The sequence below is a fragment of the Delphinapterus leucas genome, chromosome 5, assembly GCF_059928025.1.
Source record: "Delphinapterus leucas isolate spDelLeu-1000000601 "Yukka" chromosome 5, BTC_Dleu_Yukka2, whole genome shotgun sequence".
Classification (NCBI taxonomy): Eukaryota; Metazoa; Chordata; class Mammalia; order Artiodactyla; family Monodontidae; genus Delphinapterus; species Delphinapterus leucas.
In genome coordinates this window covers 56,305,681-56,313,168 of record NC_143133.1, presented here as the reverse complement: position 1 = coordinate 56,313,168, position 7,488 = coordinate 56,305,681, and positions in this window count along the sequence as shown.

Sequence of the window (7,488 nt, the reverse complement as noted above, 5' to 3'; positions counted from 1 at the left end):
ATGTTGCTAAGCCCCATATGTAAAGCTCCATATCCATAAAGCTCTAACTCAAGTATACCCAATGTCACATTACATAATCCATATGCATAACGATACACTTTCATCATAACACAAAGAATTCATAGTGTACCTTGTAATTATGGTCATTCCTCTTACTGAGAGGTTGATTCTCTGTTCCCTCTCCTTGAATGTGGGCAGATTATGTGACTGGTTTTACCAATAGTACACAGTGGAAGTAACACTGTGCCAGCTCCTGTCCCTTGGAGCACCCTCATGGAAGCTGTAAACTACCACTTAAGAAGTCTAATTACCCTGTGACCATCATGCTGGAGAGGCCTCATGGCATGTGGGCACTATAGGTGACAGTCTCAGCTGGACCTTGACTTTCAGTCACCCCTCCAAGGCACCAGACATACCAGTCAAGCCATCTGGAACCCTTTAGATCAGTCCATCTGAACACCATTGAGTGGTTGACACCATAGTCGGCACCATATGGAGCCAATGAATCACCCACCTGAGCCTTGCACAAATTTTGACCCACAAAAGTTGGGTGAAATATTAATAAAAGTTTATTATTTTAAGCCACTATTGTTTCAGGGTGTTTGTTACCTAGCAATAGATGGCTGGAACATGAGAATTCTGTTTGCAAATTTAACAGATGCTGAATGTCAGCACCAGATTTAATAATGATAATTGTTATCATATTGTGGCTCATCTGTGTGCCAGACACCATTCTCAACACATTTCATAAGGTTATCATTTAACCTATGAAGATTATTGTTTAATATACCTATAAAGTTATTACATTACAGAGATTATTTTTTATGTAGAACTGAAGAGGATACTGAGACTTAAGGAGGTTAAATTTCTTAATAACCCTGTGAAGTTATTAGATTATGGGGATGATTTTATCCATAGTAAGATGAGGACACTGAAACTTAAAGAGGTTAGGGAGGTTAAGTAATGAAAAGATATCACAGGTATTAAGTGACTGAGGCTGGGGGGATCCAATTTAGTTCATTCATATTTGAAAACTCTTGCTCTGATATATTATAAATAATATCTTATATTATGATGGAGAACTGATCTAATTAATTTATAAAGTTTTACCCATAAGCAGACTCACCAAACACCTTTCTTGTTTATATAGTTCATTTAATTAATCTTATGTGGTTCTCTCTTGTAAAAATCTGTCTTCAGTGTAACTGATTTTTTTTTTTTTTTTTTGTGGTACGTGGGCCTCTCACTGCTGAGGCCTCTCCCGTTGCGAAGCGCAGGCTCTGCGGCCATGGCTCACGGGCCCAGCCGCTCCGCGGCATATGGGATCTTCCTGGACCGGGGCATGAACCCGTGTTCCCTGCATCGGCAGACGGACTCTCAACCACTGCGTCACCAGGGAAGCCCAGTGTAACTGATTTTAACTGACAGTCTGCTCATAGCTCTCTGGACTGAAACACAGAATAGGGCTGTATTTAATGTACCTATCTCCCTTATGACAGATCAAAGCAAGTATGCCATTTGTTCCTAACTTTCAAGGGCCCTTCATTTAATTCAGAATGTTTTGATGGAAATATTCAGTCCAAGGAGCTTTATTTCCAAAGATGACACACAGTCAATATTTATGGAAAAATCCCACGCATTGATATTTCATTTCTGCTTCACTGTAATGTTTTCGTTACCTTTATGATCCATGCCACAAAATATTGTTATAGTGTGTTAAGCCACAGTATGGTAGCAATTATCATTATTTTGGTATTTTCACAAAGAGACCCTCTTTAAGACGATTATTGATCATCTAATTTTTGTCTGTAGAGCACCATTTTGTAACAATGATCAGAGCAATTGGTAATATTAACTGAGCACTTATGGTATACCAAGGACAATTCTAGGCTCTTTACACATATTAGATTAATAAATAGCCCAATGGATTAATATTCATAACCCCCTCAAATTGTATGTAATTTATGCTTTTTGTACTTATTTTGATCCTCCATCTTCTATTATGGCCTTGACCTTCATTACATGCCTGAAGGATCGACAAGTAATATGACAAGAACTTTACTACAAACTAGGAGTGTCTTCATAAGTGGACTAAATTACTGTGCTACTCATTTTTTGTTATTCACCAAAGGGCATTCCTGACTACATTCAAGCATAGGAAGGACTATACTTCTATATATCTAGAAGTCAGGGTGGCCATGGGAATTGCATTGGTCAAGGACATATAAACAGAAATGATATGGGTCTTCTCCTGGTGGAGGCATTTAAGAGCCAGCACACAATGCTCCATCTTTTCTTCCTTAACATTATATTAGTGTTCTCTAAAGAAACAGAGCATATATAATATGGGAGGGAGGGAGGGAGGGAGGGAGAGAGAGAGAGAGAGAGAGAGAGGACACCAGAAGAGCCCATGGCATAAATTCTCATCTAAAAATAGCACACTCAACCCAAGAAGAGCTGATGTTTCAGTCTGAGTCCCAAGCATAGAAAAAAAAACAATGTCACAGCTCAAGCAGTCAGGAGAAGTTTCCCCATACTCAGTCTTTTTGTTGTATTTGCGCCATCAACTGATTGAATGAGGACCACCCACATTAAGGAGGAAAATCTGCTTTACTCAGTCTACTGACTAAACTGTTAGACCCAACCAAAAACATCCTCACAGACAAAACCCAGAATAATGCTTGTGGGAACAAGCAACAAACATTTGTTTCTGGATCACTAGGGGTAATAATGGTGCTAGTTGAATTTCTATCCCTTGATTCCTACTTGATTCCTGATGTCTTGATTCCTGTGAATCCTGGCTATCAGGGAAACAGCACCGTGTATTCAACATTTACTCAGAGCATATACTGCCTTCTAACGAACGTTTCCCCAGCCCTTCAAGATACTGCCACCTAACTGGCACTGAAAATGAGTTTTCAAAAGGCCATTTCACAGTTTTATCAAGCCAGCTACTTCAGGATGGTGGGAAATATACAGCAAAACACTTTGCACACTTAAGCAATGCCAAGGGAGGACTGAAACTATGTGGGGGAATAACAAAGATCATCACACTGCTAGCCACCAGGATTAGAAGTCCAAACACTTCTGCCCACTGCATTTTGATATCAAAGTTGCTAAGGAAAACACAATACCGTCAAGCCCTGGATGGGACAGGGGTTTTACTCACATAGTGAAGAGACAGAGAAAGATCAGCTTCAGTAGTGTACATTGGTCCCCTACGATTAGCAAGTTCCATCTCATCCACTCACCCCCATTCTACTAGCAGCTGAATAAGGGCCACTTGCCTAGATGTATACCTCTCATTCTACAGTAGAAGGACTTTGACCCCTCTTCCATGAAGTCTGAAATGCTAAAAGGCAGGGTTCTGCCTGAGGGCCATTGATGTACATGCCTAAACAGAAAAAAGCAACGCTTATTGAGACAGAAACAGAGAAAGATATTCCCACACAAGTTGATAAGCCTGCGACAGGCTGTGTGGGCTCTTTATCTCTTGGTGAGGAAGTGGTCCAGGCCCAATGCCCATTCTTATATGGCCAAGCGGGGGTGGAAACACTGCACACATGAGACTGCCTTTCCAAAAGGGAGCATGATAAGAACAGTGAATTCCATGAGCATGAACCCATTGCTACACTTTTGCTGCAAATTGAGTACCTCGATCAGAAGCAATGCTGAGCACAATAACAGGATGGTGGATAAGGCATTGTGTAAATTGATGGATGGTAGTTTTGACAGAAGTACTACATTCAGGGAAGGCAAATTTCCATCCAGAGTGAGTTTCTATTAAGGTAAGAACAAGAGACTGCCCCTTCTATGATGGAAGTAGTCCGATGTAATCAACCTGTCACGAGGTAGCTTGTTGTTGATCACCTTCAGGAATGGTGTTGGACCTGGCTGATGGCAGATTGGGCATTTAGCCATGACTAGAGCTAGGCTGGCCTTGGTGAATAGGAGTCCATGTTGCTGAGCCCATGCATAAATTTCATCCCTCCCACCATGGCTACTTTGTTTTTGAGCCCATTGAGCAATAACAGGGGTGACTGGGGAAAGATGCTGACTGGTATCTCAGAACGGGTCACCTTATCAACTTGATTATTAAAATCGTCCTCTGCTGGGGACACCCTTTGGTGAACATTCACATAGGACACATAGACCTTCATATTTTTTTGCCTTTTCAGAGAGGCCTATCCACATACCTCTTTCCCAAATTTTTTTATCACCAATTTTCAAGTCATATTCCTTCCAGGTCTGTGAGCATCCAGCCAATCCAATGGCCATAGCCCATGAATCATTATAACCATACTTCTGGCCATTCCTCCTTCTATGCCAAGTGAACAACATCTGTACTGCTTGAAATTCTGATCACTAGTAAGGTTTCCCTTCACTACTGTCATTCAGGGATGTCCCATAAGAGGCGAGAGAGCTGCAACCATCCACTTTCAGGTGATGCCTGCATATTGTGCAGAATCATTTGTAAACAAGATCCCTGTGTTCTCTTCCTCTGTCAACTGATTGTAGGAAACTCTCTATGAGGTCAGAGATGCAGACAGAGAGAGAAGGTAGTGTAGCAGGAGTGGGGACCATGAACATTTGGTCCACTTCTTCATGTAACTTTCTTGTGCCTTCTGGGCATGTTTGGGTTCAATCATATATGTGTGTGTATGTATGTATATATATATATATATATATATATATATATATATATATATATATATATAACTTCCATTTGATAATGGATATTGCTGTGCATATCCAACTTTATGAGACCCAGCTCATGATGGGCAGCTCACATCATATCATTTCTTCCCAGTTAATGTCTCCATTGTGACAGTAGACACTGTGAAAAGCTGGAAGTTCAACTTGAATTGCAATTCAGCCAGCTACAGGAAATATTTTGGATTCTTGAAATTCTTGGATTTCCTCTTCCAGGTACTTGAGGCATTTTTGTGACTATTCCTTTCATTAATTTTCTGCAATCTCAGCACTGTAACTACAGGAGATAAGGATCTGCTTGAGGTCACATACAGAAACTTTCAGGTCATGTATATGGATGGCACTTGAGCAGGAATTTGAATCTCTGAGCTCATCCTTATTTTCCCCACTTTATCCAGCTACAGTAGGAGTAACTAGCCAATCTCATTATATATCTTAGTAAAGGTAACAAATATAGGGTCACCAAGATCCTTGCTTCTTCTAAGTGGTTGATTAGGAGTACCCAGTGGTGCTATTTTGCATATCTCTAGAGCCAAATCACACCATGGACTATCAGTACTCTCTCTACTATTGCAAATATATTCATTAGCATCTTTACATTTAAACAGATTAGAAAGCCAATTCCAGAAACCTCAGAACCAATTCAGAAAACTCATCCTTAAAATTCTGTTTCTCTAGACCCTCTCTTGGTACCAAAATTTGCATTACATTAGCCTCCAGAAAACCAGAAACTATGAGATATAGGATATATGTATATACATATACACATATATCTCACATATTTGTGAAAGAGAGAGAAAGAGCTAGAGAGATTATTAAGAATTGGCTCAAGTGATTTTGGAAGCTGAGGAGTCCCGAGATCTGCGTTTGGCGGGCTCATGCCTCAAGAAGAGCCAACATTTCAGTCTGAGTCCAAAGACTGAAAAAAGCTCAATGTCCCAACTCAAGTGGTAAGACAGGAGAAGATCCCTATTACTCAGTCTTTCTGTTCTATTCAGGTCTTCAACTGTTTAGATGAGGGCCACCCACATTAAGGAGAACAATGATTCACTCAGTCTACTGATTCAAATGTTAATCTCATCCAAAAACATCCTCATGGACACACCCAGTATGTTTGACCAAATATCTGGGCACTGTGTGGCCCAATCAAATTGACACATAAAATTAACCATCACAACATGTTAATATATATATGCATTGTGAGATTAAAGCAGCCTGGAGTGTTTATCCAACATGCAGAGTACATAAACATTCCCTGGTCATCCTTGGTAACGTCCACCATAATAAATGTTCAATTCAGTAACTGGTCATGGGAGTGAGGGGTTTTAGTAGTACCTAATTCATTGGAGCTTTATTAAATTATTTAATACAGAGATGCCCAGGATAGTGACACAAACCTTGAGTAGTCTTTGTAAGAGTGAGACATAAACCCTTGCTGTTTTATGTTCCTGATATTTAGAGAGTATTTTGTTTCAGGGACAAATTTTGATGGATGTAGTCTCTTGATCTGTAAAATGTGGGATTTTTAACTAGATATCTCTGAAGTTACTTACAGAACTTACATTTTATGATTTTAGTTTCCCAATTTCAAATGGGAAAACTCAATCATATGAAAGCAAAACAACTATACCAAAGCCACTCAGCCCATTAAATGAAATTCTGTGGCCAGAATTGTGGCTTTTTTGAATTATCTACCCAGTAATTTGTTTCCATTACATTTCCTCATGCTCTTCTAAACTCAGCAGTTGTTCAAAGGAAGCATTAAAATATATAGCTTATTTGGGAGTGATTTTTATCTTGGAATTAATTGATTGTTATGGTAAAGTTTGGGATGTATCATTTGAAAATGCCAGAGTGGCTCATCAGTAGTCAGTTTCACACATAAAATTTAATTTAAACTCATGTTATTTACCTACTTTGTACCTAAACATTAGCAAGGGACTATGGGAGATGCAGAAGTATATGATGTGACCCAAGTAATTTCATTAATTTAATCTTAACCAGCATGGAATATAATCACACATAAATCACACATTTAATTTGTTTAGTATGAATGTATTTATGCCTCGACTTCTCATGGAGAACAACACTCCTCTAGGATAGGGCAAATTATGATGTAATACAAAATTATTAAAGGCATTTCTGAAAGCTAGCAAATCAGAGTCTAGCATCTAACAAGTTCAGGTACCTTCAAATTTGTCACTTTGAAAAGTTGTACAATTACTTCCATGATACCGCAAGTGCTCTGAACATTCTTGGATTTCCTCTTCCAGGTACTTGAGGCATTTTTGTGACTATTCCTTTCATTCTTTGAAGGTGCTTCTCATTATAAGAAATGGTCATTCCAATAATTGATTTAAGTGTGTGTACGCATATGGGTGTACATATTATGCATATTGTGTGCATGTATGTGTGCATATCTGAAAGGGAGAGAATGAGGGAGAGATTCATTACTTTATGCTTTACGAAAGGTGTTATCTCCATTTTTGAAGCACTGTGATCTAACCTGAGGACATACATGTATGTGGAGCAACATATGAGGAAGCCTGAGCCACTGTACTGCAGGCACTGAACCAATGTGATGTGACATGTTAAACAAGGAGGTTTCTTTTTCTGGAGATTTTAAAGAAAATGATAGATGGATATTTATGGGATTTTTGGAGACTGTGGTATTGCCTGGAGGTAAAAAAATGAACAAGATTAATAAGGTTATTTCTATATCTCTAAAAATCTCTGAATGGGGCAAAATGAAAGATACTAGCATGGACTTGCCTT